At 39.5% G+C, this 16151-nt stretch overlaps 1 protein-coding gene across 1 annotated transcript in view; it reads left to right on the forward strand.

Moving 5' to 3' along the window:
* LPGAT1 (lysophosphatidylglycerol acyltransferase 1) overlaps positions 1-16151 on the forward strand; it is a 99946-nt gene that overhangs the window by 14169 nt on the left and 69626 nt on the right. The gene's annotated exons all lie outside the window — the stretch shown is intronic.

The following is a 16151-nucleotide window of genomic DNA, read 5'->3' on the forward strand; positions in this document are numbered from 1 at the left end:
TGCTTTTGAAATTCTGAAATCAAGTTGGAAGAATTCCGCTGGGTCCTTCCTTCTGATCCTCGTTGAGTCTACTTTGATTACTTTTTTCCCCTTAAATTCTCTAGGTACTTTCTCTTTGCCATTTTATTTTAATTTAGAACACTCTTAATGCACAACCCATTATTCAAACTCAGCGCATCTTATGACTTGGACAGGCTTTGTTCAATAACAGTCATACCCTTGATTAAAACCATGATATTTGACTCACGTCTGTAGTTGTTTTCTCCAATCTTCCACCTGCCTGACCTTGAGCCCTCCATTCCCACGACTGAGAATCCCACAGGGAAAACCATTGCCCACCAAATTGGGGAGGAAAACAGGTTGAATACAGTGACTCATAGTAACTTGCCAGAGCAGAAACCTTCAAAAGACCCAGTCCTGGGGTAGGAAAGCCTGAACTGTAATTGATGAATTGTTGGAGGCTCACTTTGGATAAGTTGGAGACACCAAGGGCGATCTAGTCATAAAGGGACTCCCACGCTTTTGTGAATTTTACCTCTAGGAACCCTACCAGATTGTCATAGTGAATATCAGGGGGAAAAATGCCCTCATGCTTCCCGCAGGGGGAGAGGGAAAGGAATCATTTTGAAATATGCCACAGCATCCTGGTCTTCTTTACAAAGCCCATGGGCATTAAAAGGATAGTAAAGGAACACTAGGAACAACTCTATGCCCACAGATTTGGATGAAATGGACCAATTCCTTTAAAGACAATCTGCCAAAACTCACACAAGAAGGAATAGTTTGAATAGACCTATAACTATTAAAGAAATTAAATCATTAATAGCCTTCAAAAACAGAAAACACCATTGAAGAGGAAGCTGATATATCCGTGTAAAATGTGTGATGAGAGAAATTAATTAAATTGTCTCTACTGACCTCAAAACTACCATCAATAGCATGGATGGGTCTAGTTATGTCATATGACATATCATGCAGGTTACCTATATGACCAAAAAATAAAAGTCATAATCCAGAGTTATTAAGAATGAAATAGGGGATTGGAGGTGGGGAACTGTAAAAATTAAACATGATGTGTTGTGGTTTTTAATTCAATAGCAACTGTGGTTATTATTTGATCTAATGAAGTACGTAGGCAATGGATAGATAAACCCCTTAACAAACCAACAATCAGAAAATTCACAATAGAAAAATCTTATTTCCCTTTTTGATCACTTGAGGTTCTCAGTTCTCTTGGAACAGAAAATGCCTAGTCAAATATTTTTCAAAGTAGTCAAGTATTTTTCACATGTGGTCTATCTTACCAATGAGAAGCCAGTGGATATCATATGTCTGCAGAGAGGATATTCTGAAAAGGACACATCAATTACATAGGAATCTGGCCAAAAATGTCTAACCCAAATCAAATCACTAGAAAACATTAGCTAAACTTACAATAAGGGATAGTCTATAAAATAATTGATTTGTATTCTTTAAAAATTGTCAGTGTCTTCAAAGACAAAAATAGGCTGGGGCACTGTTCCAGATTAAAGGAAATGAAAGGAATGTGGTTCCTGGCTTGGATCCTCTATGGAGAAAGAAACAGGTTGCTGTAAAAGGCATTAATTAGGCAACGGATAAAATTGGCATATGGATTGCATATTAGATAAAAGTTTCTAATCAATGTTAAGTTTCCTGAATTTGATAACTGAACAGCAGTTGTATAGAGAGAATATCCTTATTCTCAAGAAATACCCACTGAAGTTTTAAGGAGTAAAGAGGTATGATATGCAACTTACTTTCCAATGGTTTAGAAAAAATTTTTATCATTAGAGATGAGAGAGAGAGAGAGAGAGAGAGAGAGAGAGAGAGAGAGAGAGAGATTGTTAAAGCAAATGTCACAAAATATTAAAACTGATGAATCTTGATAAAGTATACATTAGAGTTCTCTGTGTGAATTTGCAACTTTTCTGTAAATTTGAAATTATATCAAAATAAAGTTGATTTTAAAGGTGCCCATGGAGCCTCTGAATCAGAACACTGGTGTAAAGTACTTGCTAAAGGTGCGATTCATGGCCCTGCCACTGAATCAGAAATTCTAGGGGTAGAGCCTGGGAATTTTCATTTAAAAAATTATTTTGGTGATTGTTATGCATACTAAAGTTTGAAAACCACTGGGCTGAACGTCAAGTAGTTTTCTTAGCTTAATTAACTGGAGGCCTTGAAAGAGACTACTACTACTGTATTACTCCTAATAGCTAAAATGGATCATGTGTTTATCACATGGTAAGAACTGTATATGTTTTATTCAATTCTCACAATAATGTCTATGAATTACTATGTACTTTTTTTTATAGATGAGGACATGGGGGAAATAGAGAGGTTAAGTAAATTGCCAAGGTCATATACTATTAAGAGATGGAGTCAGGATTTAACTCCAAGGACAAACTGACCCTAGGGCCACACTCTTGCCACCATGCTATTGAGCCCAGCTAGGAAACCGCATGTTAGGATTATAGGTTTTGGCTATCATACAACAGACATGTTGTTTGTCTTTATAAAGTCAGTCCTTAATTGCATGTTAAGGAAGCAAGAAATGATGCAGCTAGAGCAAAAAGCTTTATGATGATTATAATAAGGCATGGAATTCCCCCTGCCAATCCTCCATCCTGGTGACAAAGCCTTGGCTCCATGACTAAGATAAGACCACAACCTGTTTGTTCTTCCTGATCACTACTGTCATTTCCCCATCCATCCTGTAGATCCTCTTCAGTGTGCAGGTACCAGACTGGGTGAGATCTGGATGGATATACCTTTACCAAAGAAATATACACCCTTAATGTGGGAGGGCTTCCTCAATGAGGTGGAATGTCATAATAGTTTTAAACTAGGAAAGGAAGTACCCATGATGAAACCAAGAGAGTGACTTGATTTAAAAGAGTTAGGGATTTCCCAGCTGGTCCTGCCTCCTCTGCTCCTGGGTACTTCCACCCCTCTGAGGCTCAGTCCTCTGCAGAGGGACTAGTCATGCCACAGAAGACAGCCTGAAGAAGTAGTTCACTGGACCAACAATAACCTTGAGAAGTGAGTTAGGCAGGCATGAATCTCACTGCTAATAGGGACAGAGCTGGACTGGAAATAAGCCTTCCAATTCCAGAGGCTAAGGAGGTCTTTCTATTAAACCATGCTGCCATCTGAAGAAAGAGATCAATACTGACAGTATTTTGTAATCATGATCTAATATTTTTAGGTAGATCAGTAAGTGCAACCCTTGAGTTTAAAAGCAACACTACCATATGTTTTTCAGCTGCATCTAGTTGAAATGTAATGTATAATTGGTAATGAATTTTGTTATTGAGAGACTCATCTTTTCTAATTAGAAAAATGAAAAGCTTTCAGCAAAAAAACCTATTACAATTTTGAAGGGATTGAAGAAACACCCCCCAGCTCAGCACCACCACTGCAATTGCTATGGTCCTAAAGAACATCCAGGTGGCAGGTAACGTGATCTTATATACTGAAAATCCTAAGGAATCCACTTAAACTATTACAGCTAATAAATGAGTTTAGCAAGATCACAGGATACAAGATTAATATTAAAAAAATTATTTTCTATATGCTTGCCATGAAAAAACTGAAAACGAAATTAGGAAACCAGTTCTATTTACAATAGCATCAAGAGGAATAAAATACTTAGGAATAAATTTAATAAAAGAATATAAAATCTATACTCTGAAAACTACAAAATATTGTTGAAAGAAATTAAAGAAGACTTAAACAAATAAAAAGGCAAGATGGCAATACTCCCCAGAGCTCCACGGATTCAACATAGTCCTCGTCAAAATTGCAGCTGGCTTCTTTGCAGAAATCAACAAATTAATCCTAAAATTAACGTGGAACTTCAAGGGACCCAGAATAGCCAAAACAATCTTGAAATAGAAGAGTAAAAATGCAGGATTCACACTTCCCAATTTCAAACCTTACTCCAAAGCTACAGTAATCAAGACAGCTTGAACTAGCATAAGTAGACATATATAGATCAATAGATAAAATTAAGAGTCCAGAAATACACCATTACATTATGGTCAATTGATTGTGACCAGGGTGCCAAGACCATCCAACTGAGAAAAAGTAGTCTAGGACAACTGACTAGCCAACCACATACAAAAGATTGAAGTTGGACCTCTACTTCCCACTACCTACAAAAATTAATTCAAAATGTAGGAGCTAAAATGTAAACTCTTAGAAGAAAACATAGGTGTAAATCTTTGAGAACTTGGATTAAGCAATGGTTTCTTAGATATGACACCAAAAGCACAAGAATAGATAAATTGAACAAGAAAAGAATAGATAAATTGAACATCATCAAAATTAAGATTTTTTTTGCTTCACCATTAAGAAAGTGAAAAGAAACACACACAATGAGAGAAAATATTTGCAAATCAGATAGCTGGTAAGGGACTTGTATTTAGAATATGCAAAGTATTCTTACAACTCAATAATAAAAAGACAAATCACCCAATTAAAAAAAGATAAAGCATCTGAATAGGTGTTTTTTTCCAAAGAAAATATACAAATGACCAATAAGCACATGAAAAGATACTTAATATTATTAACCGTTAGGAAAATGTAAATCAAAACCACAATGAGATACTGCTGCACACCCACTAAGATGGCTATAATCAAAAAGAAAAAAATGGGCCAGCCCAGTGGCTCAGATAGTTGGAGTCCGTGCTCCTAACTCTGAGTTCGCCAGTTCGATTCCCACATGGGCCAGTGAGCTGCACCCTTTATAGCTAAGATTGTGAACAACAGCTCTCCCTGGAACTGGACTGCCATGAGCAGCCAGAGGTGGGCATGAGCAGCCAGAGGTTGGCATGAGCTGCTGTGGGCAGTCATGGGAGGCCAAATGGGGGGTGGGCGGAAGAAGGGGAAGAAAAAGGAAGAATAACAAGTGTTGGTGAGAATGTGGAGAAATTGGAACTCTTGTATTTTCATTGTTGGTGGGAAGGTAAAATTGGGGCAGCAATTTTGGAAAACAGTCTGGCAGTTTCTCAAAAGGTTAAATACAGATTTATCATATAACCCAGCAATTCCACTCCTAAGTATACACCCAAAAGAATTGAAAATATATGTCCATGCAAAATCTATGTACATGAATGTTCATAGCAGCATTATTCATAATAGCCCCAAAGTGGAAACAACCCAAACATCCATCAACTAATGAACTGATAAATAAAATGTGGTGTATCCAGATGTCATGCAGGGTGTCAGGCGGGGTCTCAGCTCCCGCTCCCCACATAAGAATGCAGGACATGGTGAGGCCAAAAAGGAACACCAACGGAGCCATAGGTAGGGGAGTCACACCACTATATTCTCGCTGGCGGCTGGGTTGGAGACACAGGAAGCAGGAGCCACACTATCCGCAACCTGCCGTCTACTTCTCTCTCTGCCAACCAACCCCACTTGCTAACTACAATCCGCTCTTGCTAGCTCAGCCACCATCTTCTTGCTAGACCCCATTTTCTGCTAGTGTAGCCACGGCAGTTATATTAGTAGCCAATGACTCACTGGTTACAGCTGACGACCAACTAGCCACAGCTGATGGCCATCCAATCATAGTTGATGGCCATTTACTACCTGAGCCAGCACCTTTCCATGTGAGGGTGAGAGGCTGGAAACTGCACTCCTGGCTCTGTCCCCACAGAATATTTTTCTGTGAGTCCCCAAATGATGCAGGGGATTTTTGCTGTGAGTGCTGGGATCACGTCTCATGAGACCGAAGAATGGAAACATGGATCCAGGAGAGGCAAAGAGTGTTTTTTAAAAAGAGGATAGTTTATTGAAAGCAAAGGGTCAGGGCTCCAGAGCGGGAATGGTCCCGAATGGGGGTGCCCAAAAAGCTCTTACTTGTATACCTTCCTTTGCCTGTTTGGGTGGAAGGGGAGCCTGCGCCTTTTAATGGAATTCATCTGCCAGATTTGTTCTGCTAGCCCATCCTAAAAGGATTGGCAAAATAACCTATTCATATCTATCAGCTCTGTTCCGTTTGTCAGGCCAAAAGGAATTTTATGATTAACTTCAAGGCGCTGTTACATTTTGTCCTGGAGCGAAGGAGTGATTTCAAAACCTGGAATTTTAGGATATGGCTGTCTTTGTTTATTCCACCAGGGACTTCCCTGTCTACCTAAAAACATGCTAACTAACCTGTCTCAAAATTAATTTAACATTGCTAAATACTGCAGAGTAAAATAATTAGGTTCCTACAGAGTATAATTGAATAATATTAAGGTGTGGTAATGATTAATTTGCAAAGAAAATAGTTATATATTTTATAGATATGAAAAACACTAACAAAGAAGTTCCTGCAGGTTTACTGGAGAATTTAGATTAAATATAAATGGAAGAAAACAAAGCAGAATGCTGTTTAAGTGTCAATTTTGATTTTATGACATCAAGCTTGTTTCGTCATTGTTTGCTTGGCTCATGACCGTAACCTCTTGTTTCTAAAGCCACCAAGTAGTTTTATGGTGCAAAAAAGAGTGTAACAATTAACAAGTTATATATACTGTTTGCTATTCCTACTAAAAAAGGAGAACATCTTGTAAAGAATGCTAAGATTATCATAAAACCATAATGACAATCTTAAGTAAATAATAATTTTAAAACTATGTTCAGTTGAGAAATATGAGTTAAATAAGACAGAAGCAAAAGATTATTTGGAAATCCTGTCAGAAGCACAGTTCTCATACCAACAAAACCCAGATAAGTAGCTCATGGTCGCTTAAGAACATTTTCTCATAGGAGGAAAAAATGCTTTAGAGCAAATCCAGGTGAAAGAGTTCCTGGCTTCATTTACAGCAAGTCTATTTGAGGTTAGGTGTGGTTGTTAGGCTATAAAAAAGATTGTTTTCCGTATGGAGCACATTGATCTGAGGTGATTTAAATGGCCCTTGCCTGAAGGCAGCAAGTTAAGGAGCCATAATTTTTTCTTTATAGCCTTTGATTCTTGAAACTAAGGCTTAGACCAGATAGTTTATACTTTGGCTAAGATAATACCCTCCTGGGTCTACCCTAGTGTTTCAGTGCTTAGAAGAATATAATCAGAGTAGTCATATGTGGAATTTGAGGTCCAGCTTTCACTTTTACACTTGAATTAATCCATGTGGTCCTGAAAATAGTATTTGTAACCTTTCACCATGTCATGCCAATTTTACCTTCTAAATTTCCCTCAAATCCATCCTTTTCTCAGCTCGACTGCCATGATCCTAGCCCAAGCGACTGTCTTCTCTTGCCAACAATCTAACTGGTCTTATTAATTCCATTCCTGTCTGCCTACACTTCATTTTCTGTAGTAGCCAGAGTATACACTTTAGAAGAAATCAAATCATTAAAACTACTAGGGTGATGAATCCCTTGATTTGCCCAGGACTGTCCCACTTTAGCCCTGCCCTCAATCCCAGGCAAACTGGAATGGTTGGTTCCCTAGGACTCTGCTCAAAAGCTGCCATCCTCAAAGCCAAGATGAGTTGGTCACTGTACAACCACACCAGCTCTAGTTCTGATACACTCCATCATCCAATCATACACTCCAAACCCTCTGTAAAGGCCTACGAGGCCCTCCAGAACCTGTCTCTTGCCTTCTCCAGCTCCTCTCAGGCTGGGCTTCCCCTCGGGCACACCACTCCAGGGACACCAGCGTTAACTTAATTATAGGACTTTATTGTGCTCCCTTCCCCCTCAAGGCATTTACCTTTCACTTCATGGGAATGTACTTTCTGTCCCCCTTCACTTAGTTAATTCAGGCTCACCCTTCATATCATATCAGTTTAACACTACCTCACTATGTTAGGGCCCTCTAATGCAAGCTCTCAGAACGTTCCATTTCTTTCCTTCATAGCACTTAACACCGTTTTTCATGTAGTTACTTATTAGTTTAAACCCTTTTGCCGTGACAGTCGGATATACCCAAATGAATATTTTCATCCGCTGACTGCGGATGGAAACTTCCAGAAAGGAAGTTTAGGAAAGCAGGTGTACATTTTTCTATATTTTTGTGTTTTTCAAGAATTAATAAGAACAGGAAACTTTTATATATAAAAATAATGTCATTTATGTACAAAGCAGCTCAAATTGTTATTATTGAATGCCTAAAATAGTCAAAATGTCAACTTTTTGGTTTTTTGTAGATTTCTGACACTTTTTGGAAAAAAAACAAACTTGAAATCTATTAACACACAAAAGAGTTAATGTCTAATTCCCATATGAGGCTGTAAACTTTATGAGTGTCAGAGGCATGTGTGTTTTTGTTGACGATTGTGGCTTTTCCTCCAAGAATGTTCCTGGGACATAAAAGGGGCTCAACAAATATCAATTTCAGTTCCACTGGTAATGCCATACGCTAGACTTGAGATTTTTGAAGCATTTCCCTGCTTCTAATCTATTCACCTTTTAAACCGTGATGTGCACTACTGCCGTGCTCATCTTTTAGATGTAGACACGCTCAGAATTTCCAGAGCCATCACTGTGCCCATATTGCTCTGTTAATGTGCCGCTATATATAATTAGAGTACATTTACTAGGAGTGTACTGTGCACCAACATCATGCTGCATACTTCATATACTTAATCTAATTTGCTCCTCACAACCACCCTAGAGGAATGTCCTACCTATTTTACATGTGAGAAGAGAAAGACTTAGAGAGACTAGGTAAGGTATTTGGGTCATAGGGTTTATAAGAGATGGCACCAGGTTGGTGCCTGATGCAAAAACCCGTGCATTTGTAACTTTCAATGACATGTTTCATTAGTTCGAATTAGGTTTGGCTGGGTATGACAGAAAAGTCCAAAGTACAGTGACAGTGGCTTAAGCAAGACAGAAAATGACGTCTTTCTCGTGTTAAAGCGAACAGAGGAAAGCACTTCCGAGTTAGGATGACGGATCATCAATCAGGGACCCAGACTCCTCCGGTGTCGCTGTTTGCTCACCCAAACTTACAGCTTTCACCTTGTGGTCCAAAACGGCTACGTGAGCTCCAGTTACCCTTATCCTCATTTAGTTAATAGGAAAGTAAAAGATGTAATGAAGGATGTGCCCCTGTCCTTTAAAGATACTTTAGAGAAATCACAGCTAACGCTTTTTATTTATATCTCATTGGCCAGAATATAGTTATGTAATCACACCTGCCTGAAAAGGAGGCTGGGAAGTATAATCTATATTTTGGTCAGTTATGAGCCCACTTTTTAAAAAAATGCTCTTATAAGAAGAAAGCATGAATGGATATTGGGGGAAATAATCAGCATCTTCCTGCTATAGTAAGTTTAACTTCTGACTTGTGTCTAGAAGACCATACAGTAGGAAACCAAGGAGTGAGGTGTTCTTTACTGACGGTTTCCAATTTACAATCAGGTTATACGTCAAGAGAATATTTTTAAGTTTGTGTTTCCTTATAGAAATAATATTCTGGGTGAGAGGGGGTACAGAGGAGGGCCTGCCAGCCTTTGGGGTGACAGAGGGTGGAACTCCCACTCCAGGGCCTGCCTCCGGCTGTGTTGGGAGGGAGGAGCCGGTCCAGGATCCCCTCAGCCCTCCTCTGGGGTTTCTCAAGGCTGTGTGGTTGCCAGCAGCTGATTCCAAGTAATTTAGATCTCAACTTCAGTTTATGCTTTGAAACCAAAGTTTAAGAGAAACAAAGAATTGGAAAGTATATTTTATAAAATATTTCTTGAAGATATTTCAAGAGAAAACCACTTCTAAGGAAATTCTTTCCTTATCCTTCTTCTTACTTCTTTTAACCAATAACTATGTTAGCATCCAACATGGTGTGTGTGTGTGTGTGTGTGAGGGGGAGAGAGAGAGAGAGAGAGAGAGAGAGAGAGAGAGAGAGAGAGAGAGAGCGGGCGAGTGATTCATTGCCTGCTCGGTGCTGGAGAAATGCAAGATGGGATGATTTGCATGAGCACAGAGTCTCAGCCACCAGTCTCAGTCCCCAAGATGACACATTAGACACATTAACTTTAAACACACAGTTGGAATAGGACCAGAGTGAACATTTCTGTTCAAATCTTTTATGATTTAAGCTGATGAGAGCCATGGATAGAGCCAAGCTGCACTGCAGAAGGCTTGGATTAGAGGGGGAAATTTAACCCAGGTAAGGACAGGTAATATGCTTTAGAGGAAACATTAAACACACTATCAGCCCTGAATGGCTTGTTAACCTCTGCTGTATCAGATCATCAGGGAGCAGGTGTAGCACAGAAAAGATGGAGTAGACAGGGAACTGGACCTCTGTAACCTGGCTAAGGGACTGAATGGGGACTCAGGGGTCAGGGGACCACATCGAGTCACCAGCCATTTTCCAGGACTAAGGAGTTTCCTGGGATATGGGACTTTGAGTGCTAAAATGATGAAAGTCTTGGGTAAACCCGGAGGAGCTTAATTCTACACCAGCCCGGTTTCTGATACAATCTATGATGAACAAACCATACAACTTCTCCACACCTTATTTCCTTTGTTCATAAGTGGAGTTATCTTGTGTTCCTTTTCTACAGGGGAATTGTTCTCCTTATCAAACATCACTAAATTCCACCACCTCAACACCAGAACAAAGATACCCCAGTGGGGTTTTTTTGTTTTTTTAATTAGTGGGAAAACCCAGAAACAGGATACTTATGAGATAAAATGTTCCAGAATAAGTTAGAAGCTTGCTGTCAATGGCAGGACTTGGAAGTGTGAATGAAAGCTTGAGATACATTTCAATGGGTCTCCTGAGGATGGAGGTGAGGGCAGAGGAAAGGGAGAAGAAGCTAGTTAGTTCAAAGCAGCTTGTCAGAGTACTGTTTTCCAGAAAGAAGTCAATGCTGGGAAATTCTATGAACAGAGTCCAGGGAAATTGCCAAGCTGGAATTCAGGTAACTGTGAGCAGGGCAGTTTTGTCCAGAAATTAAGGGTAACCCCAGATCTTAAGAAGACCTAGCTTTTCTGACAGGCTAGAGAGGCTGAAGACAATGGATTTTGTTTTAAATTGGAGTATGAGCTTGGGAGGACAGAAAAAACGGAAAGGATCAAGCTACTGAAGGAGCAGCAGAGTAAGAGAGAGATGGAGCTTATTTGCAGTCTGAGTACCATGCAACTGTGCCCCTGGAACTTCTCAGATCTGAACAGTTTATATGTTGAGATCTCGAACTGCAGGTTCATAACTGGGCAGTTACTTGTGAAAGAAGGAATCTGTGAAAGCAAAGAATAAAGTCAAACCTTAATTTGAGGTGCTGTGGTGCTTCTATAAATGCAGCAGTTATTCAGAGAAGGGACTCTGGAGTCCTGGACAAGCAGACAGGCTTCTCCTGGCTATTGAAATATGGTGAGAAGGAAAGAAGGATGGCATTCCAAGTAAGGGAAACAGCCAAAATGAAGCTATGGGATGGACTCATTTAAAAGTAGAGGCGGTTGATTGGGAAGGCAATGAGAATTGACGTAGAATTTGACAGTGTTTCCCAACCTTTAACTTCATGGCACTCATTGAAAATGGTAATAATAGTGTGGGGTAAATGGAGGCAACCAGTCTGCTGCCCTAGAAGTGCCAGCTCTGCCACGTAAGCTTAATTGAGTCACAGCAATGTTCATGGCCTGTTGGTTGATAAACTCTAGAATAATGAGTGAGGAATCGGGTATTGAGGGCCCTGAAGCAAACCAGATAGAAACATTCAAACTTGATTTGTTAGGACATGGAACACCAACGTCAAAACTTGAAGAGGAAAATGAAATGTTAAAAATGGTATTTTAAGAAAAGTACTATGCCCACATTATCTAGGATGGATTGGGAGTTAGGTGATAGCTTGAGAATGGAGGAAGGCAGATATTTTAATAATAAAAGAGGTAATAGTATTTTGTACAATTAGGGATTCCACTGAGATACTTCTAGCCATTGAATATTATAGAAACAGTCATTTTTAAAAGATTGAAGTGCGTTTTAAAATGAAGTATTAGCAGCTTTATTTCTTCTGAGTATGGTTTGGGTAATGATGATGATGTCACCATTCAAGGTATCCTATTGTCAACCGAAAAACATGAAAAGAAATTATTCAATTTGAATAAATTAAACAAACACTGAATTCAAAATTTGTTTCCAAGACGTAAGGCAGTAAGCTAGACACTGGGAAAATAGTCATCAGAAAGACAGGTGATATGGAACCCCTAATCTCAGTAGAGAACCTGAAATATAAAACATCCAGGCTTGTTATCATGTGGTAAGTATTGTGACAGAAGCATACATATGGAGGGAGACGGTGAATTCTGAAGTGGGGGTGGGAATGGGGGTATGGATCCTTTGATAGCTTAGGTGGACCATGAGGGATGAAAGTGATCAAATAGACACAAAAAAGGGAAAAGCTTGAATATAAAAAGCATGAGCTTGTATGTGTGACCTTGCACAGTACACCCTTTCAAGAGGGTTAGTACCTTACTGTGGCTAGTACAATAGTGAGAGTGGGGGGGGGCAGTACATGGGGCACAGGGAGTGGGGAGGAAAGAGTGATAAGAGGTGAGACTGGAAAAGAGTAGCGTCCTCTGAAACTTCCTATTTCTCTTTCGGTGGAGAAGTGCTTTCCTACCAGTCTCCTCGAAAGTCACTGTAGTGTGTGGTCAGTAGTGTGGGCTCTAGTGGGCTCAAGTCCCAGCCCTGCCACTTACTAGCTGAGTGACCTAAGGCAGATTGTTTCATCTCTCTATCTGTAAGATATGGGTAACAATATACTCTTTGTAAGGTCTTTGTGAAGATGGAATGAGTTAATGCACGTAAAATGCTGAAAACAGGGCCTAGAAGTTGAAAGCGATCAGTAAATGTCAGTTATTATTATTTTAATTTAATCAGAAATAACGTGTCATTATTTTAGTTCTTAGATTAAGAAAATGCAATTTTAAATCTGAATTTGACTTGTTTATAGGTGTGCTACATGACTTCATAGATTCTGTCAGTGGAGAAACTTGCTGAAATAGCCTTCTCCAAAATATCTTAATACTCATCCACTACATATATAATACCTAAGAATTTACCACTAGAATTGCATTAAGGCTTTGGGGGTTTTAGGAGGTTCTTTATAAAATGTTCATACTTTAGGAAGAGGTAACACGGTTTTTAGCCATAAGCATATCAACATGAATTGGTTTATCACACCAGCCAGGAAAGACAGGGCTAAGCCAAGGAAATGCAACATTGGACAGTTGAAAAAGAAGGTTCTAGCTTTGACTGTTGTCTTGTGAGAGAGTCGGGATCTTAGGTGGGGCCCTTAGTGCCCTTTGGGAATTAGAGATCATTTTAGTATTAAGAAGAAATAAGGGAAATTAGTTGAAGAGGAGAAGGACACAGAGGAGAAGAGAGAATTGTTTACTTAATATTGCTTAGGGCCAACCTTGTTAATGAAACGTTGATGACAGGGCTTCAATAAAGCTGCATTGAAGCCATAATGATTTGATCCAACTTGTCTAAAACATATTTAGGTTATAAGCCCTAATACATTTTGTATAAAATGATAACTGATACTGACATAGAAGAAAAAACAATTTTTATATTATATATGTGTATATATATATACACATATATATATGTATATATGTATATATATTTATATCCCTTTTTGTTTGAAATCTGACAACAGAAAGCATGACTCTCTTGGGGTGCTAATTTCTAGGTTGCCACTCTTTCGAGGGATGTGCCAAGTCACTGCATACGTACAACACTGCTGATGAAGTCTCCCCCCAGAGAGGAAACAGTTCATTGGAGCTTAGTGCAGAAACAGGCGAAATGTTTTTATAATTGCCACTAGGAAAAGGAGAAGGCCCAGGTGGTTTCTTCTGCCCAAGGGAGCCCCTCCCTGGTTATAACCTAATTTGCTGTGTGTATGTGGACCAGATGGGTGGAATTAAACCTTCTGAGGTGTTGTGGTTAGATTGTTTTCAAATGTCTGGGGACTCTTGGAAATGTGAGAAATCATATTTCTCTTTCAAAGGTCCATCCTTTTGTGGTTCAAATGTGGGCTTTTGAAACTGAAACTATAATGTCTGTGGCTATAGGGTGGGATCTGTTTTCCTTTTTCCCCTGTTGGGGTGTATGTGAAGGCTCTGAAATTCTTGACTTGATTAATGTTGGTGTTTTGATAAACGTGGCTCTAAGGTAGCAAGATAGGGGACTAGAAGCTAATTAGCCACTGAAGACGGTCCTTGCTTTCTACAGATCTGTCTACCCTGAAGAACTGGCCTTCCCCACCTTCCTGTTAGTTATTCAAAGCGTTTATACATCTGTCTGCCTGTGGTGTTGGGGAAATAAGCCATCGAGAAATCTCAGGGGGCTGCCTTAAGTGAGTTGAAGTTAAAAAAAAAGGTATAGGCAAGAGGAAGGTAGTATATATAAGGTAACAATTCAAAATATATATCTAAAATGAACTCTGAAATATAAGAAATATACACATCATGTGATATTGTACCCTGAAGAAGTCAGCCCAAATGCAGTTTCTTATCCATTGTAGGTACTGAATAATTTGAAACTGAAAGTGCTCCAGTGGTCAAGAAAGTTCAAAAGATAAGCCCCCATTCACCCTGGGGGGATAAAAGGCATATCTACACTTGGAACATACTGTACTGCTCTGTTTGCTTAGTTTCAAGAAAAGTCTAATGAGGATGGAGCCAGTCAAGAGTAGAAAAGCTGAAATAATCAAAATGAGGGCTTCACAGCCTTTCCGTGAGCAGCTACTTAAATGGCAGAATTCTGCAGTGTAAACAGTAGAAGGATGATGTTATGGCTGAATTGTGTCCCCCTAAAATTCATATATTGAAGTGCTAGCCCTCAGTAGCTCAGAATGTGACGGCATTTGGAAATAGGGCCTTTAGAAAGGTAGGTAATGTGGGGTCATGGGGGAGGGGGCCTAATTCAGTGTGACTGCGGCTTTCATAAGAAAACATGAGAACACAAAGAGAGAGACAGACACCAGACCCATGCACACACACAGATGACCATATGAAGACACAGGGAGAAGGTGACTGTCCACAAGCCAAGGAGAAAGGCCTCAGAAGAAACCAACCTTTCTGACACCTAGATCTCGGACTTTCAGCCTCCAGACCTGTGAGAAAATAAATTTCTGTCGTTTAAGTCATCCAGTCCTTCGTATTTTGTTATGGTAGGCCCTAGCAAACTAATGCAGATGAGAACAGATATGAACAAATGATTTAAAATTATGAAGGGTCTAGAAAAGGATGTGATTATCTCAGGATACCTCCAGGATAAGGTTTCTTAAAGCAGGGTCTGCATACTACCTGTATCAGAATGACCTATGCTACTTTTTAAAAAGCAGCTTCCCAGGCCTCTCTGGACATAGAGTATAAATTTTTCTGTTATAAGGCCTAAGAATCTATCTTTTAAGGCACCCCAAATGATGTTTTTGCATCCCAAGTGATGTTGAGACCCACTGTGCAAGGTCCTACCCAACCTCTGGCTATTTTCTGGGCCTGGCTGGCTGGTACTAATTACATCTCAGCAAGTGCTGGTGTATCTGGCACTCTGGAAAACACTCTGTGATCCAGGAGCCAGATATACGTCCCAGGGTAGGTTATTTCTCTAGGTATCAGCCAGTGTTTACCAGCATATGGGGGAATGCTAAACGGATCCTTAGGGGGTTTACTCTTGATTCTTGGAAGATATATGTGCCTCAACTATCTTATTTAAGACTCTAATGACATATTTTGAACAATAATCTACAGTACATGTTATTTCTTTCACAAGATTGATTTAAAGATGCTATTGTCACGTAAATTGTCAGAGGGAATACAGGGAACAGAAAGGGGGCACATCTAACCTTTCTATTGCTATACTTGAACATACATGGAAAGTTCTCTCATAGGGCCTGTGCCTTTTTAAGCCCTGTACAGTTAAAATATAGTATTAGTGAAATAGATAAACAACATATATAAATAAAAACAATACTAAATGGAAAAGAATCTAATGAATTATTTCAGCCAGGCTCTGTGCTTTCATGTATTTCCTCATCACCAAAGGGAATGGGAATAGAAAGAATTCTTTCTTACGGCACAAGGTGATTTTATTTGTCCTTCACCTCTGGACCAAAGAGGAGCCGAAGTGCAAGAGAGAGATGTTGAGTTAGTTGAGAATCCAAAGCAAACACAGT

This window comes from Rhinolophus sinicus, linkage group LG17 (genome assembly GCF_036562045.2).
Source record: "Rhinolophus sinicus isolate RSC01 linkage group LG17, ASM3656204v1, whole genome shotgun sequence".
Lineage (NCBI taxonomy): Eukaryota > Metazoa > Chordata > Mammalia > Chiroptera > Rhinolophidae > Rhinolophus > Rhinolophus sinicus.